The sequence below is a fragment of the Callithrix jacchus genome, chromosome 4, assembly GCF_049354715.1.
Source record: "Callithrix jacchus isolate 240 chromosome 4, calJac240_pri, whole genome shotgun sequence".
In the NCBI taxonomy this organism is placed as follows: Eukaryota; Metazoa; Chordata; class Mammalia; order Primates; family Cebidae; genus Callithrix; species Callithrix jacchus.
Genome location: NC_133505.1, coordinates 116,947,557 through 116,968,372, shown reverse-complemented (window position 1 = coordinate 116,968,372; position 20,816 = coordinate 116,947,557). Strand labels below are relative to the sequence as shown.

Genomic DNA, 20,816 nt, shown 5'->3' with positions numbered 1-20,816 from the left:
ATGCAGTTTGGGTTTATTATCAGGAACTGCCCTTATCTTTAAAGCTGCCAACCCCTGAGCCTTGGAAGGAAAAGATAAACACCAGCTGCCAGTCTTTTCATTTTACAAAAATGAAGTCTGAACAATGAGAACCCTTTTTCTTGCTTGGTTCCATCAATGCTTTGTTCCCTAAGTCAGAAAGTACCTTGCCATAAGGGGACTGCCTCTCAAAGTTCTTTTGATATTAGACAATGCTGTGACCCCTGAGCCCCATGAGTTAACACCAAAGGTGTTGAAGTAATCTACTTGCTGCCCCCAAACACATTTCTAATTCAGCCTCTAGATCAGTGGGTCATAAGACCTTTAAATTACATGTGGTACTCCATGGAAAGGATTGTCTACATTATGAAAGGGAACCCTAATAGAGAGAACATCATGAAAGTCTAGAAGGATTGCACCATTTAAGATGCCATTGTCGTTATAGCCACAAAAGCCATCAAGCTCAGGACAATACGTTCCTACTGGTGAAAACAGTGCCCAGATGTTGTGCATGACTTACACAAGGTTTGTGACAGAGCCAGTTAAGGAAATCATGAAAGAAATTGTGGATATGGAAAAAAGATGGGGGAGTGAAGGGTTTTATGATACAGATCTGAGAGAATTCAAGGCCTAATAGATGGCAACCGAAGGAATTAATAGAAGATGACTTGATGGAGATGAGTGCTTCCAAACTAGATGAGGAGGAAGAAGATACATAAGAAGCAGTATCAGGAAACAAACTGATGTTAGACAAGCTGGCAAAAAAGTTGATTATTTAGGCATTTTTGACTTATAACATAGACTCTTCTATGATACAGACAGAGGTGGCTCTGCCATCCTTGAGACAGCGAGACCAACTCCCCTCTTAGCCAGCTCAACGTGAAGACAGTAAGGATGAAGACCTTTATAATGTTCCACTTTCACTAATGAATAGTAAATATATTGTATTCTTAGCATTTTGTTTTCTCTAGCTTTATTGTAAGGACATAGTATATAATAAAAATAACATGCAAAGTATATGTTAGTTGTCTGTCTATGCTGTTGGTGAGGTTTCCAGTCAACAGCTATGAGTCGTTGTTTCAACTTAACTCTGAGTAGTTAAGTTTGTGGGAATCAGAAGTTGTATGTTGGTGTTTGACCGTATAGGGTAAACACCACTAAACCCTTGTTGAAGGATGAACTGTATTTGCCTGTGGAGCAAGCAGTGATCTCTAATGAAGGGAGATTACTTTTCTATAAACATTCTAGAATATTAATTGATTGATAAATTAGTGCATTTTCCATTAGTTTAATGTTTAGGGCCTTACAGGGAGGGTTTTTTTTTTTTTTTTTTTTTTACAATTCAATGTTTTTTAGCATATGGGTTGTATAATTATTACCATTATCTAATTTTAGAACATTTGTCACCACAAAAACTATACACACTAGCAGTCACTCCTCATTTCCCTTGTATCCTCTAATCAACTTTTTTGTGGCTTGTCTATGGATTTGTCTATTCTGGACAGTTTGTATAAATGAAATCATACTCTATGTGTTATTGTGTGTCTTCTTTTACTCAGCATAATCAAAGTTCATATTGGACCATGTATGGATATATCATTCTTTTAAGTGACTGTGTGGGTATATCACATTTTGTTTATCCATTTATCAATTGATGAACATTTGTTTGTTTCTACTTTTAGGCTATTATGAATAATGCTTATATGAATATTTTTGTAGAAGTCTTTGTTGGACTATATGTTTTTAGTTCTCCTGGGTATATAGGAGTGGAATTGCAGCATAATACGTTAGCTGTTAGGATGTTTAACCTTTGGAGGAACTACCAGACTCTTTTCCAAAGCAGCTGTACCATTTTACATTTCCACCTGAAATGTATGAGGGTTTCAGTTCTCTACATCCTTGTCAGCATATAGTATTGTCTGTCTGTCTGATTTTAGTCATCCTAGTGGGTGTGAAGTGGCGGCTCATTGTGGTTCTGATTTTTATTTCCCTAATAATGTATGATGTTGAACATCTTTTCATGTGCTTAGCAGCCATTGCGTATATTCTTTGGAGAAATGCCTACTTAAATTCTTCGCCCATTTTAAAATTGGGTTGTATTTTTAGTCTTGTAAGAGTTCTTTTTATATTCTTAATACTGTGCTCTTATGTGATGTATAATTTGCAAATATTTCTCTAGTTTTTGTGAGTTGCCTTTTTACTTTCTTTTTTTGAGATGAAGTCTTGCTCTGTCACTCAGGCTGGAATACAGTGGTGTAATTTTGGCTCACTGCAGCCTCTGCCTCCTTGGCTCAAGCAATTCTCCTGCTTTAGCCTCCTGAGTAGCCGGGATTACAGGCATGCACCACCATACCAGGCTAATTTTTTGTATTTTTAGTAGAAATGGGATTTCAACATGTTGGCCAGGCTGGTCTCCCAAAGTGCTGGGATAACAGGCGTGAGCCACCGTGCTCGGCCTGCCTTTTCACTTTCTTGATGATTCACTTTTTTTGTGTGATTGACTTTAAATCACAAAAGTTTTTAATTTTGATGAAGTCCCATCCATCCGTTTTTAAAATTTTGTTCCTTTTACTAAGAAACCACTGTCTTATCCAAGGTGAAGATTTACTCCTTTGTTTCCTTCTTAGAGTTTTGTGGTTTAAGCTCTTAGATTTAGGTCTGGAAGTTTTGTTTAGTTTGAGACAGAATCTCACACTGGAGACTACAGCCCAGGCTGGAGTGGAGTGGTGCGATATCACCTCACTGCAACCTCCACCTTCCGGGTTCAAGGGATTCTCTTGCGTCAGTTTTTGGAGTAGCTGGGATTACAGGTGTGTGCCATCATGCCTGGCTAAGTTTTGAATTTTTAGTAGAGGGGTTTTCACCATGTTGGCCACGCTGGTCTTGAACTCCTGACATCAAGTGATCTGCCCACCTCAGCCTCCCAAAGTGCTGGGATTACAGGTGTGAGCCACCAGCCTGGAAGTGCTTTTTTTTTTTAAGTGAAGGGCATGCTATAGGGTTCCAACCTTTATGGACTGTATAGTGTCTTTGGTCAAATAGAGTATACACAGGGAAAAGATAACTAGCAGTAATACCATTCATTCTGCCAGGCATGGTGGCTCTTACACCTGTAATCTCAGCACTTTAGGAGGCTGAGGTGAGCAGATCACCCGAGGCCAGGATTTCGAGACTAGCCTGGCCAACATGATGAAACCCAGTCTCTATTAAAAATACAAAATTAGCTGGGTGTGGTGGTGCGTGCCTGTTTTAAAAGAGTGTGGTACCTCTCCTCCGCCGCTCTCTCCATGTGACATGCCTGCTATCCCTTCGCCTTCCATCATGATTGTAAGCTTCCTGAGGCCCTTACCAGAAGCAGAAGCAGATGCCAGCATCATGCTTCCTGTACAGCCTACAGAACCATGAGCCAAGTAAGCCTCTTTTCTTTATAAATTACCCAGCCTCTGACATTACTTTTACAGCGTGCCTTTAATTTCAGCTACTTGGGAGGTTAAGGCAGGAAAATCACTTGAATTTGAGAGGTGGTGGTTGCAATGAGCCATGATTACACCACTGCACTCCAGCCTGGGCAACAAAGCAAAACTGTCTCAAAAAAAAAAAAAAAAAAAAAAAGAAGAAAAGTAATGTCAGAGACTGGGTAATTAATAAAAGAGGCTTACTTGGCTCATGGTTCTGTAGGCTGTACAGGAAGCATGATGCTGGCATCTGCTTCTGCTTCTGGTAAGGGCCTCAGGAAGCTTACAATCATGATGGAAGGTGAAGGGATAGCAGGCATGTCACATGGAGAGAGCGGTGGAGGGGAGGTACCACACTCTTTTAAACAATCTGATCTCATGTGAACTCAGGTTGATAACTCCTTATTACTGTGAGGATAGCACCAAGCTACCAAGCCATTCATGAAGGATCACCCCTCATGTCCCAAACACCTCCGGTCAGGCCCTACCTCCAACATGGGGGACTATATTTGAAATTCGAAGGGAACAAACATCTAAACGACATCACCAATGATCATTTATATATCCACTGTCTAGATCTAGACAATTTCTTTTTTCTATAAAGGGTCAGATATTTTCTGTATTTCTGTGAAGGGTCAGATATGGCTTTGGAGGCCATATTGTCTTTGTCACAGCGATTGAATTCAGCAGTTGTACTGGGAAAGCCATAGACAATAGGTGAATGAATGGGAATGTCAGTGTTTAATAACACTTCATTTCCAAAAGCAGATGACAGCTGGATTTGGTCTGCACTGGAATTTGCCATCCCCGATCCAGATTGAACATCAGGTTGTTATATTTGCTTTCTCTGTAAATGTGTGTAGATATAAATATATTTTTCAGAGCCAGTCAGAAATGAGTTGTTACCATCTTGGAACTATACTCTTTAATATCTCAGCATGTATCTCCTAAAAATATAAATACATTCTCCTGTATGATACCATTATTACAGCTAAAACATAATTTGTTTTTTAATAGATGAAGATTATATTATATTATATCTATGAAAATCCTTAGATTCATTCCTTAACAACTAACCTGTTGAACTGTCCCTATTTCTGTCCTTCTTTATCCTTTTCTTGAATTTATTTACTTAGGTAGAAATCTACATTGGGTAAAACTGTTGGCTGATTTCATTTGACCCACTTGTACAATCAAATGAAAAGAATGTTTTGATGTTCCTCATGTAGTATTTGGTTTGTATTTTTACTTCTGTATTTTGTTTCTGTATTTTATGTGAAATAGAAGATTTATGTAATTTTTAATCAGGAGATATGAAATTACATATAGTCTCAGTAGTTTCCATTTGATTGTTAAATAGTAGAAGAAACTGAGGTGAAGGCAAAGCTACTTGATGTGCTTTTAAAAAGCAGTCAACTATCACACTGCCTGACTTTAAACTAGACCTCAAGGCCATAGTAACCAAAACAGCATGGTGCTGGTAGAAAAACAGACAGATAGACCAATGGAACAGAATAGAGAACACAGAAATAATGCAGCACACCTGCAACCATCTGATTTTCAACAAAGTTGACAAAAACAGGCAATGAGGAAAGGACTTCCTATTCAATACACAGTGCTGGGATAACTAGTTTGCCATATTTAGGAGAATGAAACTGGGCCCCTTCCTCTCACCATGCACATAAATCAACTCCAGATAGATTAAAGACTTAAATGTAAAACCTAAAACTATAAAAACCATAGAAGAAAATGGGGGAAATATCATTCTGGACCTAAGCCCTGGCAAGGATTTCAGATGAAGACATCAAAAGCAATTGCAAGAAAAACAAAAATTGAGAAGTAGGACCTAATTTAACTATGGCTCCTGCACAGCAGAGAGACTATCAACAGAGTAAACAGTCAGTGGGAGAAAATATTTGCAAGCTATGCATTTAACAAAAGCCTAATATTTAGACTCTTAAGGAACTTAACAAAAAAAATCTCATTTAAAAATGGGCAAAGGACGTAAACAGACAAATCTCAAAAGAGGGCATACATGTGGTCAACAAGCATATGAAAAAATGCTCTCAAGGTGTAGGGGTGGAAAAAAATGCTTAACATCACTAATCATTAGAGAAATGCAAATTAAAACCACTCTGCCATACCATCTCACATCACTCAGAATGGCTATTATTATGTTTTTGAGATGGAGTCTCGCTCTGTTGCGCTGGAGTGCGGTGGCTCCATCTCAGCTCACTGCAAGCCCTGCCTCCTGGATTCAAGCAATTCTCCTGCCTCAGCCCCCTGATTAGCCGGTATTACAGGTTCATGCCACCATGCCTGGCTAACTTTTATATTTTTAGTAGAGGCTGGTCTCAACTCCTGAACTCAAGTAATCCACACACCTCAGCCTCTCAAAGTGCTGGGAATACAGACATGAGCCACACACCAGCAGAATGGCTATTAAAAAGTCAAAGAATGACAGATGCTAGTGAAGTTGTGGACAAAAGGTAATTCTTTTTTTTTTTTTTTTTTTTTGAGACGGAGTTTCGCTCTTGTTACCCAGGCTGGAGTGCAATGGCGCAATCTCGGCTCACCGCAACCTCCGCCACCTGGGTTCAGGCAATTCTCTTGCCTCAGCCTCCCGAGTAGCTGGGATTACAGGCACGCACCACCGTGCCCAGCTAATTTTTTGTATTTTTAGTAGAGACGGGGTTTCACCATGTTGACCAGGATGGTCCCGATCTGCTGACCTCGTGATCCACCCGCCTCGGCCTCCCAAAGTGCTGGGATTACAGGCTTGAGCCACCGCGCCCGGCCCAAAAGGTAATTCTTATACTCTGCTGGTGGGAATGTAAATTACTTCGGCTACTGTGGAAACCAGCTTGGAGATTTCTCAAAGAACTTAGAAATACCATTTGACCCAGCAATCCCATTAATGGGTATATACCCAAAAGAATAAAAATTGTTCTATAGGGACACATGCACACAGATTTTCATTGCCACGCTATTCACAATGACAAAGATATGGAATAAACCTAGAGGCCCATTAATGGTGGTAGATGAGCCTCTATCTTTCTGGGCGAAGAAAATATGGTACTTATATACTATGGAATACTACACAGCCATAATAAAAGAACAAAATCATGTCCTTTACAGCAACATCAATGGAGCTGGAGCCCATTATCCTAAACAAATTAACTCAGGAACAGAAAACCAAATATCATGTTCTTACTTAGAAGTGGGAGCTAAAGATTGAGTACACCTGGACACAAGGAAAGCAAAATAGACACTGGGGCCTTTTTGAAGGTGGAGGGTGGGAGGAGGGTGAAGATTGAAAAACTACCTGTCTTTTGAAGCATTGATTGTATGACATGCAGAAAAGAAAAACTATCAAGTACTATGCTTATTATCTGAGTGACAAAATAATCCATATGCCAGACCCCTGTGACATGCAATTTGCATATATAACAAACCTGCACATGTACCCTTTGAACCTAAAATAAGAAAAAAATGTGACCAACTTTTGAGTTTTCATGTAAAGAAGGGAGGGAAAGTGATAAAGATAATATTGGTATTTTCTTTTCTTTTTTGAGACGGAGTCTTGCTCTGTTGCCCAGGCTGGAGTGCAGTGGTGTGATCTTGGCTCACTGTAATCTCCACCTCCCAGGTTCAAGTGATTCTCCTGCTTCAGCCTCCTGAGTAGCTGGACTACAGGCATGCACCACCGTGCCTGACTAATTTTTCTATTTTTAGTAGAGACAGGGTTTAACCATGTTAGCCAGTTGGTCTCGAACCCCTGACCTCAAGTGACCTGCCTGTCTTGGCCTCCCAAAGTACTGTGATTATAGGTGTGAACCACCACACCCAGCTCAGATATTTTTAGTATTTTCTACTTTAACTTTATTGTGCTTTTACTTGATGCGGAAATTTGCAACACTTCAGGTAAAGCTATTACACTCTGAAAACTTGAGCAGCAAATTTAACTAGGGTTTTTGCCCTGTGTTTATCTGCTGTTCCTGCTCCTACCCAAAGTTAGTACTCTGCATTGTGCTGCCTCCTCCCATGTCATCTCTCAGGCTATGTATGCAAAGTGTCATTTTATTTTATCCTTTTAAAAACATCAGTTACCCTGATAAGGAAAGAATTTAGTATGTTGGTGCAATGGTGGGACTGTAGGCCACAGACTGTAGGAAGTGTGCTGCAGGTGAACAAGTGAGACTTCATTCTTCTTAGAGTAATACTTTATGATAACTATTATTAGGAGGTAGATTGCTTGTTTGGAACAGACTCAAGATTATTGTTATATCTTTGTAGTCTATGCAGAAGTAGCAAAATCTATAAAATTGTGAAGGAAAGAACAACAGCAAATCATTCAGTATGTCTAGAGCAAATTCTCAGGATGGAGGTTGGAAGTACATTTGAGAGAAAGGGAGAGCATGGTAATCTGTGCCAGGCTAAAGAATTTGGCCCTTAACCTGATGGAGAAAGGGAGTAATAGATCCAAGTGGAATAAATTCCTTTAGTTCCCAAAATGGAAATAGTGCTATTTTTTTTTCTGACTGTAAAGGGAATACATGTTTGTTGTAAAATGCAAACAAGTATTAAAAAAATGCAGGCAGTGAAAAGTCCCTATAATTTTATTCACTAGATATAACAACTGCTTGACAGTTTGCTGTATAGTTTTACAGAGGAGAACTTTATGATCAGTTTTGCAGCAGTGTGGATGGTGGAAAGGACAAAAGTTGAATGACATTGGAAGCAGATGGCTGTTAGGTCCAAATAGAAATGATGAGGACCTGTTGCCTAGTGGTAGCTGTGGGGGTAGAAAAGGTGCAGAATTGGGGAAAAGTTCAAGGGATTTTTTAGGAGCTAGGATTCAGTGACCAGTTTGGCAACTGGGGTGAAGAACAGATAAATGGCCAGGATGGGAGGGGATTTCCCAGAATCTGGAACCAAATTGTGGCATTTGGGCATAAAAAGGACAAATAGTTTTTACCAACAGCATAATTTCAGAGTGGAAAGTCTGTCCTTTTGTTCTTATTTTCCTCCTGTGTTTCTGAGTTTATTTAGAAGGGGAGGGTAAAAGTAAGAATTCAATTTTGTTTTGACAGATAAAAGCTATTCTATTATGACCTTTTCTCTTACTAATTATGTTTCTCTCTTATTAGTTGAGGATAGCAGGTTTCTTTGAGAATTTTCTTGTTTTGGTGTGTAATTGTAGCATTAGCTTTTAAACTTCACAAAGTTTATGTTGGAATCTTTAAATTTTTATTCTGGGGAATTGGGCTTGAGGTGGGATGAGGGAGCCACTTTGGCAAATTATTGGCAGAGTCTTTGATTCTTTGACTCTTTATTAAGAGCTTGATTGTATCCCTGAATAGGGTCTTTTTTTTTTTTTTGAGACAGTATCTCACTTTGTCACCCAGGTTGGAGTGCAGTGACATGATCTTGGTTCCCTACAGCCTTAACCTCCTGGGCTCAAGCAGTCCTCCCACCTCAGCCTCCTGAGTAGATGGGACTACTGGTATGTGTCACCACGACTGGCTAGTTTTTGTATTTTTTGTAGAAACGGGGTTTTACAATGTTGCCCAGACTGGTCTCGACTCCTGAGCTCAAGCCATCTGCCTGCCTTGGCCTCCCAAAAGTGCTAGTATTAGAGGTGTGAGCCACTGCATTCAGCCCAAATTGGGTCTTGCCTTCATTAGGTTCTGCTGTTTCTTACCATTGGGAACAGGCAACTGTCTGATACAGTTTGGATATTTGTCCCCTCTAAATCTCAGGTTGAACATTGACCTCCACTGTTGGAGGTGGGGCTGACTGGGAAATATTTGGGTCATAGGGGCAGATCCCTTATGACTGGCTTGGTGCTGTCCTGGGTAACGAGTGAGTTCCTAGGGAGATGTGGTTGTTCAAAAAGAATCTGGAATATCCCTCCTTTCTCTCTTGCTCCTTCTGTTGCAGTGTGACCCACTGGCTCCCCTTCCCCTTGTGCCATGATTGAAAGCTTCCTGAGGCCCTCACCAGAAGCAGATGCTGGTACCATGTTTCTTACATGGCTTGCAGAACCATGAGCCAAATAAACCTCTTTTCTTCATAAATTAGCCAGTTTGAGGTATTCCTTTCTAGCAATGCAAAATGGACTAATACACTAATATTGCACACATTTTCTTTCCTTACAACTTTTTGAATGGTTCGTCAAGATAATGTACATAAAGAACTACATAGTGCTATGTAGTGGACACTGAAAGACAATGGCTTATTCTGTCTTAAGAACAAACTTGAGATTATAAGAAAGAAAGTTAAAATCTCTTTCCTGCAAGTTTCATTTTTCCTGTAAAAAAATTTAAAAGTATATATCTAAATGCCACCTCCTCTGTGCTTTCTCATCTCTGGAAGATAGGATGATAAGAAATCTTCCAGAGATGAGAGATGCGCACGATACTCCTCCTGAGCACTCATAGTGCCCTGGAAGTTTCTTCTTTCAAATAGCTCATCATTCAGTATTTTAATTGTGTAGTACAATGCTTGGCACATAATTGATCCCAGTAAATATTTGTTGTAGAGGTATCTTGAAATGAGGTAAAGTGTTCTTCATTGCCTTCTCTTGAACACCTGAACAAGTATACTGAAAAAAATAGGTTTGTTTATCCACTCAGGAAGCTAGGTTTATTTTGGAAGAAAAATGGTATTTTATAGTTAAGGAAATTTAAGTATTACCAACTGTCTTAAGATAAATTCTGGTGTCTTCTGATATATACCTTGATAGGAGATTTTTTGTGTGTTGTGATTTGAAATGAAGGCAACAGTGTTTTTTTTTTTTGAGATGGAGTTTCGCTCTGTTGCCCAGGCTGGAATGCAGTGGTGCGATCAGTCCTAGCAGTGAGGAAGGCTGGGAAATGTACACTTTTACCTGGATACATGCCACCCAGAATAAAACCATGGTCTGTTCCTAAGGAAGAAAGGGAGAATGGGTGTATACTAGGCAGACAGTAGTGTTTACCACAAAGAGGATGGATAGCGGAGGTAGGGAAAACAATTTAGTACTATTTACCCAATCTCAGCTCACTGCAACCTCCACCTCCTGGGTTCAAGTGATTCTTGCCTCAGCCTCCTGAGCAGCTAGGATTACAGGTGCATGCCACCACACCCAGCTGATTTTTTTTTCAGGCTGGAGTGCAGTGGTGCAATCTTGGCTCACTGCAGCCTCTGCCTCCTGGGTTCAAGTGATTCTCTTGTCTCAGCTTCCTGAATAGCTGGGATTTCAGATGTGTGCCACCACACCCAGCTAATTTTTGTATTTTTAGTAGAAACGGGGTTTTGCCATGTTGGCCAGGCTGGTTTTGAATCCCTGACCTCAGGTGATCTGCCTGCCTCAGCCTCCCAAAGTGCTGGAATTACAGGCATGAGCCACCACCCAGCTTTATTTTTGTAGAGACAGGGTTTCACCATGTTGGCCAGGCTGGTCTCAAACTTCTGACCTCAAGTAATTTGCCTACCTCGGCCTCCCAGAGTGCTGGGATTATAGGCATGAAAACACAGTGCCTGGCCCCCTTTTTAAGTGCTTGAGAATGTGAGGTTTAAAAAATTTATTTATTTATTGTAGAGATGCGGGTCTCACTCTGTTGCCCAGGCTCAGAGTGAACTCCTGAGTTCAAGTGATCCTCTTGCCTCTGCCTTCCAAAGTGCTGGGATTACAGGCATGAGGCAGTGTGCCTAGCCGAGGTTTCTGAAGTACTTAAGAATGAATACTTCTCTGAACTTCATTTATTCATCTAACATTTGTTGAGTTCTTTATGCTCTAGTCTAGACCTTGTACTAAGGGCTATGGAAAGCCAAAGAATTACAAATGGTTTCCTATCCTCAAGGCCTTTCCCTTTGATGACAAAGGTAGACCAAAACACCCCCACATTACATTATAGCTGCATAGGAAAGGTAAACACAAAGGAACGTTTTGCATTCATATTTGGTGCATGAGTATGTTGTTCATGCCTGTGTATAGGGTGAGCTCCTCTTTGGAGGAGCTGAGACTTTAAAGATACATGGAGAAAGACTGGGGAAGGGCATTCATTTCAAGAAAAGTGTATATACACCTGTGCAAAGGCATGGTGGTATTAGAAGCCTATAATTGATTCTTTATGACTGGAGGTAAGGCTGCAGTTATAAGCAGAGGTCAAAGAAATCATGAAAGGTCCTGTGTGCCAAGATAAGGATTTTGACAATTCTGATTTGCATTTTAGAAAGGTCACTGTTACACCTGTGTAAAGGTGGGTATATTAGTTAGATTTAGGTTCACCTACAATACAAAACAGTTGGTCTCAACAACATCGAGGTATATTTCTCACACTGATGTCCAGTTTTGGCATGATGACTCTAGGATCATCACAGACCTGAGTTCCTTCTGTCTGGTTCACTGTCCCTTGGCACAGTTTCCATTACTCTTATTGTCCAGAATGACTGCTGGAGTGCCATCCACTGTATCCGAGCTACAGACACATTTCTAGCTAAGTTCCCTTTAAGTAGCTATCTTGGAAGTGTCCCATCCAATGACTTCCACTTCTAGTTTATTGACCAGTCCTAGCAGTGAGGAAGGCTGGGAAATGTACACTTTTACCTGGATACATGCCACCCAGAATAAAACCATGGTCTGTTCCTAAGGAAGAAAGGGAGAATGGGTGTATACTAGGCAGACAGTAGTGTTTACCACAAAGAGGATGGATAGCGGAGGTAGGGAAAACAATTTAGTACTATTTACCCAAGTAGTAATACATGTGATTGCCTACACAAGACCGATTTGGTTAATGAATATAAGAATTGAAACACTGTGGTAACTGTGAGTAAAAGCTATTCTCCTGGGAAACTTACAAGAATAAAGTGGTTATTTTGATAACTATTTTAGAGGGGCAAAAATTATACTTTGTTTTTACCTTTGAATTAAACGGTTTCCAATTAAGCTTTTAGGAAAATTAAATATTTCAGTACTAAAGAGGATTAACGTTTGTAAGAAAGACATTGATAGGAATTTCTTTTATTTTTTTTGAGACGGAGTCTAGCTCTATTGCCTCGGCTGGAGTACAGTGGCGTGATCTCAGCTCACTGCAACCTCAGCCTCCCGGGTTCAAGCAGTTCCCTGTCTCAGCTTCCCCAATAGCTGGGATTACAGGTGCTCATCTCCATGCCTGGCTAATTTTTATATTTTTAGTAGAGACAGGGTTTCATCATCTTGGCCAGACTGGTCTTGAACTCTTGATCTCATGATCCACCTCCTTGGCCTCCCAAAAACTATATGACGGTATACATTAAATGGGTTTACAGTGGTTTTCTGGGAGATGAAATAATTTTATTTTTCTTTTTTGCAATTCCCTTTTTAGATTTTCTGTACTTAGCACATGTTACTTTAAAAAAATTGTGATAAAATACACATACGAAATTTACCATCTTTTTTTAAGTACTCATTTTTATTAAAATGTGTTTTATTTCAAACCAAGTCTATAAAAGTAGAAATCACATACAAAAATACAGATTACTCTGACATGTTGGCAAAGTAGCTTATGGCTGGACTTGAGTTTGGAAGTTCTGTATGTTTGAGGGCATCTGGATGTCAGAGTCCAACTGAATCCTAATCCCAGCTCTTGTCACTAATCTGTAAACAATAATTTCAAGTAGTATTTAGCACTGTTTAATAAGAAATTTAAGCATAATCATTTCCTGTGTAACCCAACTTTAAAATCTTCCTTAGGTCTAAGCAGTTAGAGGTACTTCATACTATGTTTCTAACGTTAACAATTTTTGATTAAAAAAATAATACAAATGATGGGTTTTGGCTTTTCTTGGCATTACATTTTGAACATATGAAGAAGTCAATTTAAACTAGTTTTTTGTGATTTTTAAGAAGTAGAATTTAATCTTTTTGTTCCTATGTACCAGTTTAAAAATAAAATCACTTGATGGTATCAAAAGATCCCACATCTGAATTTTAACTCTTGTGTAGGTATAAGTAGTGCATCCTACTGAAACTGCATGAAACATATACCTACTTCCATTGTATATTTCTGATTGAAGGGAGTGCAGTTCCTCGGACTTTAGGTCCAATACCCTTATAAATAGTTTCAAACAATTATTGGTGAAAGATCATTTAAAAAAATGACAATTTAAAATACTTGATTTTAGAATATAAAACTAACCTTAAAAACTTCAGCGCTGAAGGAAAACAACAGGCAAGTTCAGAATTCTTCCATCCAAATGTTCAGGAATAGAGACTAGATTAATAGCACCTTTACAAAGCAAGTCATTTAAAAATCTTAAGGACCCATCTTCACATAATTTGATTATCAAGTTAGAAAACAATTATATTTCTCATCTAATTTAGAATTCTGGAAACAGAGTAACTTAATGAACATTACGAGATACTTCAAATTAACCTGTCGTAGAAAGCTGTCTCCTGGGCCTTCAATACCAATTCTATACCTCTGGTTTTTGTAATGTTTGGTCTTTTGTAAGTTTTAAGGTGAATTACGTGTGGCTACTAATTTCTATTAACCTAGTTGCAAATCTAAAGGCAAAATTAAAATGCATTTTTATCTTCCTCATTACCAGAAAAGATGGCCTCATATGCTACTATCCTATGATTCTCTTTTTGTTCAGCTTATAATACAAATAAGTTATTATTATTCTAAGCTGTCTTATAAAGCAATACTATAAAATTAAATAGATAAAAGTTATATAAGCTATGAAGATTGTTTGCTGGTGGTAATTTTTGAGCTTGACTCTTAATGGACTTAATAAGAAGGGCACTTGAAAAAGTTGGCTCAAATTTTGCTCTTTAAGGTATCTTGAAATTATAGGCTCACTCTCCCAAAATTTCGAAAGGCCTACAACTTTGGCTCTTAAGAGCAAAGCAGTGATAGAATCATTTCAAAAAGCAAGATTTCATAGTTTTCCCTCTCAAATGGTTCCCTAATATACTTGCAGAATGAAGGCAAAGGGAAAACCAAGAATAAAACTAGCTAAGTACTCCATCAATTGGGCTTCCTGCCTACTTTCCCTGTTCTAAAGAAGAGACACCATCCTGCAGTAACTGCTTCACAGACAACTGGGCTTTTGCTGGGTCAGTCGGCATTTGATGCCCCTCCTGGTTCTTTTGGTTGTCAATAGTTGGCCTGGCAATGGTGGTGAAATGGGAGCAATTAATCTGTAGATGAGGAAGGGCCTTCTTTAACAGTTGAAGGGTACCATCTGGCACAATTCCAAAAACTTGTAGTGTTTTTTAGTGTGGGAATTTCTCCGAGTTCAAGTAAAGTTTCAGGTATTATATCATAGCACCGACTGAGAGACAGGTGTTGTTGGAGTTAGTTGAGCTGGAAAAATTCCGGGAAGCAGTCATACTTTAGCATGATACTATCACTTAAGTCTAGGTGGACAAGATTGGAGCATCTTCTAACTAAAGTAGAAAGATGTGATTTCTGGAGATTCTTTCTGTAGCCGCTAAGATTCAGCGGGGTGATGGTCTCTGACACGTGCGCAACAGCCAACTACACATGCTTCTCAGTGAAATCAAAGTACCAGGAAAGGTTCAGCTCATCCAGTCTGGAACAGCCACTTAGCAAAGTCTGCAGGGCAAATTAAGAGAATCCAGAACACCTACAAAGGTTAAGTCGAACTAAATTCGAGTTTTGTACGAGATTATTGACAATGGGCTCTGACAGCCGCAGACCTTCCAGGCTTAGATTCTGCAACTTGGAACACTGAGACAGAATGCCCTGGAGGGTGGACACTTCAGTAACTGAGTTTGACAGGCCCATGTGCTGCACACGAAAAGGGCTGAAATGTTCAGCTAATGGTTGGTCTGTAAATGATCGTGGGCAGCGGAAGGCAGTCACCCCTTGAGACAGCAACGGACCAGTCACATCCAGGTGCAGACTTTTACCTGTGAGGTCTAAGGTTTGCCATAGAGACTCGTCAAACGCTAGGCGAAACCACCTCTTAAAAACACCAGAGACCTTTAGCAGCTCAGGGAGGCACAGACAGGAAAAGATCCCCAAAAGCAGCTCATCCGGAAGGGAATCCCATGAAACACCTGGAAAGTTCTCTCGATTTAGCTTAGGCCTGGGGATAACCACAAAGTCTTTGTCACTCCCTTTGCTCTTCAGCCGTTTCCTTGGGGGGCTCTGCTGGAGGCCCAGGTTTGAGAGCAGTTCCTGGGGGATATTCTCACTGTCGGGCTCCTCTTTCTCCGGGGCGGAGACCCCCATGCCTGAGAGCAGTTCAGAAGTCTTGCTGGAATCCCATCCCCACGTGAAGCTAGTGGCAACGTTGCTACTCAGGACTGGAATCTCCTGGAGGTGCTTCCTGTGCACAGCGTCCGCAGGTTCAGGAGTTTAAAATACGTGCATTAATTGCAGAGTTGCCCGCTTCCCGGATTCCCGCTTTGGCGCGCGACGGCTCCGAGCGTGCTGCTCAGGCCCTGAGCAGCTAGACCCGCTAAGTCTAGCCACGTTCCATCCCAGCAGTGCTGAAATTTACCATCATTTTTGGGTATACCGTTCAGTGGCATTGAGTACATTTGTATTGTTGTGCTCCCATCACCACCATCCATCCACAGACCTCTTTCATCTTACAAATCTGAAACTCTACCTATTAAAGAGTAAATCCCCATTCTTCCCTTCCCCCAGCCCATGGCAACCACCATTTTGCTTTCTGTCTCTGTGAATTTGACTACTGTAGGCACCTCATATACATGGGATCTATAGTGTTTGTCCTTTTGTGAGGGGTAATTTCACCTAGCATAATGCCTTAAAGCTTGTAGCATGTGTCAGAATTTCCCCCTTTTAGGGCTAATATTCTATTCTGTGTATATGCTACCAATTGTTTATCCACTCATCTGTTAAGGGAAGCTTGGATCGCTTCCATATTTTGGCTACTGTGAATAATGGTGCTACAAACATGGGTATAGAAATATCTCCTTGAGTCCCTGCTTTTAGCTCTTTTGACTCTGTACCTAGAAGTGGAACTGCTGGATCATATGGTAATTCTGTGTTTAATTTTTTCAGGAATCACCATACTATTTTCCATAGCAACTGCACCATTTTACACTCCCGCCAGCAGTACCCAAGGGTTCCAGCTTTTCCACATCCTCACCAACACTTGTTATTTTCTTTTTCTTTGATTTTAGTTTTTTGATAGTATCCATCATAAGGTATGAGGTGGTATCTTATTGTATTGAGATTTTAAAGTTTACAAAATGTTTGAGTTATATAATCAAATGGCAGCAAGCTTGAAAAACAGGAATACTCAGTCTTGCTACTCTTATACCAACATTATTTATTATTTGGATATATTGATTTAAAATGTTAAGGACTTTTCTTTTGAAAAGTTTTAATTTTTCTTTTAGTTTCATATCAAACATTTCTCACTTGGTTACCTATTTTATATGCCATCATTTTAATTTGAATTTTCTGAGAAAATGTTGCATATGCTGAGGAATATATAGCATGGTTGAATACTTAAGAACATGTCTAATTGTTTGGCTTCTTACATAGAGATAGATGCCTGGTTTTTATGATTTTAATTTCATAGGCTGAATGATGTGGTGATTAAGAACATGTTTCTAGAAGTGGTCTGGGTTTTTGCCACTTCTAGCTGCTTGCTTTTGGGCAAGTTTCTTAAATTCTCTGTACCTCATTTCTTCATCTTTAAAGTATAATAATAATACCTATGTCAGAGTTGTGAAGACCCAATGAGTTAGTGCTTGTAGAACTCTTAGAACTGTAGCTGGCACATCAAACATTCTATATAAGCCTTAGCTGCTATTATTGTTTCATTTGATAGGAATTTTTATCTCTGGTTTTTAAGATTACATGTAATATGCAATTAGTTTCTGTGTTTTAACATAGTATATCAAATGCACTTAATGTAGAATGTCACAAGCACTACTGTAGAGGAGGGTGCAGTCTAGAAGGCTGTTTTGGGAATTAAGAGAAGATACAGCTGGGGTTGGGCATATTGGTAAATTAGTAATTTGATATAATCATCTCTTGGGGACTGTGTTCTTCTGGCTGCCATTTAGCTATTCTAGGCTCTTTTGGCCAGCTCAAACTTTCGCTTTGCTTCTTGGGGCTTCCTTACCCAGCTCCCCAGATTCTCCTTTGGCTGGGCAAAGAATATTTTCTTTCTTTTTTTTTTTAAGATGGAGTTTCACTCTTGTTGCCCAGGTTGGAGTGCAGCGGCATGACCTCAGCTCACTGTAACCTCCACCTCCTGGGTTCAAGCGATTCTCCTGTCTCAGCCTCCTGAGCAGGGATTACAGGTGCCTGCCACTGCACCCAACTGATTTTTGCATTTTTAGTAGAGATGGGGTTTTTTGCCATGTTGGCCAGGCTGATCTTGAACTCCTGACCTCAGATGATCCACCCACCTCGGCCTCCCAAAGTGATGGGATTACAGGCGTTGACCCACTGCCTGGCTATTTTCTTTGGTTCTTAGTTAACAATTTTTGCTTAGTCACTAATTTAAATAGAATGCACTGGCTTAAATTTTTGCATAAAATAGCATTCTGTGATTTATAACATTTTTAAAAACCTCGTTTCGCTGATATTCAGTATAAATCTAAGAGATGGTGAAGGTGTCCTCCTTGAACAACTCTGGTTATACTGAGAGATTAAGTGCCTGATGTCACAAAGAAATTAAGTGAACTACCTTGGATTTGAACTCAAGTCACCTGGCTTCGGGGCCAGTGTTTTAAAATATTATTTTTTCCTTGACATGTCATCAGGTTTTAAGACAATACTTTGTTCCCTCTTTCCTAATTATTTGGTGATATTTTTAAAGATTTCTAAATATTCCATAAAGATAACATGCTTTTCTCTTTTAAATGTAACAGCTGATAAAATTTATCTCATTCATTTTTCTTATACATCAGCTGTATTTTATAGTCTTTTATCCCTATCACCAGAAAAGAGTGAAATAAAATCTGAGATCTAAATATTTTACTTGATTAAATTCTAATTTTTTTACATGAATGTTTTCTGAAAAGTCTTTCATATTTCATGATTATTTTTATTTTATAATACTAGAACGAGGTAGATTTCTCCCATCCTGCCTAGCATATGTAGTACCTTCCTTATTTCAGTATTGCTGTCAGAATTAAATGAAATCTTGCTACTAGAATAGCTTTACAGTCCTACTTTCCTCTTTCTTCTTTCACCTTGTCCTCTTCTAGGTCTGTTTTTAATTGTTTTTCTCTTATATTCCCAACAATTTCTGGTTCTAAGAAGAAAATGTACCTTGAGCTGCAGGGCCTGCCAGACTCCATTTTGTGAAGTAAATTTTTCTACCAAATTTCTTTTGAGACAGGGTCTTGCTCTGTCACTGAGGCTGGAGTGTAGTGGTATGATCAGGACTCACTGCAGCCTTAACCTTCTGGGCTCAGGTGATCCTCCCACCTCAGCCTCCCAAGTAGCTGGGACTACAGGTGTGCACTGCCACGTCCAGTTAGTTTTTGTATTTTTAGTAGAGACGGGGTTTCACCCTGTTGTCCACACTGGTCTTGAGTTCTTCAGCACAAGCAGTTGCTGGCCTTGGCTTCCCACAGTGCTGGGATTACAGGTGTGACCCACTGTGCCTAGCCTTTAATTTGTTTTATATTCTTTATACAGTAGTTCCCTTATCTGCAGTTTTGCTTTCTGCTGTTTTAGTTACTGACTTGCGGTCTGAAAATATTAAATGGAAAATTCCAGAAATAAAGAATTCATGTTTTAAATTATACCCATTTTGAGTAGCATGATGAAATCTTGTGCTGTCGAGCACTGTCCTGCTCTGTCCCTCTGAGGACATGAATCATCCTTTTGTCCAACGTATTCATGCTGTAGACACTACCTGTCACTTAGTTATTAGATAAAAAAAAAAGTTTATATCGGGTGTCTGGTACTATCCCAGGTTTCAGGCAGCTACTGGGGGTCTTGGAACATATCCCCCATGAATAAGGGGGGACTACTGCATATGTATTGGCTCTCACACAATTTAGAAAGTTGAATTGTTACATTCAGTGTATATAAATTCATACTTTATTGCTATATTAGTTTTTCAGTAGTGTAAATTGCTTATTTTGATAAGAATATAATTAGTTCCGGGTGCAGTGGCTCACGCCTGTAATCACAGCACTTTGGGAGATTGAGGTGGGTGGATCACGAGGTCAAGAGATCGAGACCATCCTGACCAACATGGTGAAATCCCATCTCTACTAAAAATACAAAAATTAGCTGGGCATGGTGGTGTGCATCTGTAATCCCAGCTTCTTGGGAAGCTGAGGCAGGAGAATCACTTGAACCCACTGCACGCCAGCCTGGGTGACAAAATGAGATTCCGTCTCAAAAAAAAAGAATATAATTAGTTTAGGCTCAACTTTTGTTTTTTTCATACAATAAGCTGCATTATATATAATGAACTATGACTGTTATATATAGATTTTTGATTTGCTCATTGTCAAATCTAAAATCTGATTTTCTTGGCAGATATGTAGACTTGTGATAGGCATTTGGCATTTTATGTTTTGGGCAGTGTAACTTTAAATCTACATAAACTTCTCTGCCTTTTGCCTCTGCTGTGTTCATAGATTCCAGGAGGGCTTCGTGTATGGACCTCAAGCGTTGGAGGTAGCAGACTTTTCAGCAGAAGGTAAAGCAGAGTATTGCCTTCTGGTGTCATTGTGTGTGTGTGCTGGGGTGGGCATGTGACAGGTGAGAGCTTTTTGCAAGTATAATCACTAAGTAACTTATAATGATGCATTAAATGATTCACTTTCATAAAATTTAAAACCAAGATAATACCTGTACAATTTTATTCAGTATTACTAAAATTCATTAAAAATAGTAAAATTTAGATAGAACTAAAGACTCTAAATTTCACTTTCGTTGCCAGTAAGAAATAGTAGGAGTGGAGTAAGAAACAGAGCATTAGTATAATGTATACTGTATAATTTTCTCAGACTTAGCTTCACTCGGATTTCTTCTTGGGAACTTGTCCAAATGATTATTCATATGCTGCTCCTTTTACTGAAAAATTGCTTAACAGTAGAGGGGCAGCCTAATCCATGACTCATGACTGGGAGATAGTTACTATAGGTTCCATGTGCCAGAAACGTTAGCTCGCAATATGCTAGTTTCCTGTTTCTTGAGAACTTACTTTTCTTTCATTTTTTTTTTTTTTGAGATGGGGTCTTGCTCTGATGCTAGGTTGGAGTGCAGCAGCACAATCTCAGTTCACTGCAACCTCTGCCTCCCGGGTTCAAGTGATTCTCCTTCCTCAGCCTCTCAAGTAGCTGGGACTACAGGCACATGCCACCATGCCAAGCTAATTTTTATATTTTTA

The 20,816-nt window shown here is 39.5% G+C and overlaps 1 protein-coding gene and 1 pseudogene across 8 annotated transcripts in view; one reads left to right on the top strand and one right to left on the bottom strand.

The window, feature by feature from the left end:
- CDK19 (cyclin dependent kinase 19) overlaps positions 1-20,816 on the top strand; it is a 211,267-nt gene that overhangs the window by 27,083 nt on the left and 163,368 nt on the right. For 2 of the 8 annotated variants that reach the window (XM_054254330.2, XM_035296520.3), the window contains exon 2: positions 20,062-20,123. The exons of the other annotated variants lie outside the window; for them this stretch is intronic. The gene's annotated coding sequence lies outside the window, so the exon portion shown is untranslated. The remainder of the gene's footprint in view (positions 1-20,061; positions 20,124-20,816) is intronic. 8 annotated transcript variants of the gene reach the window in all.
- Positions 14,535-15,844, bottom strand: LOC108591277 (S-phase kinase-associated protein 2 pseudogene; annotated as a pseudogene).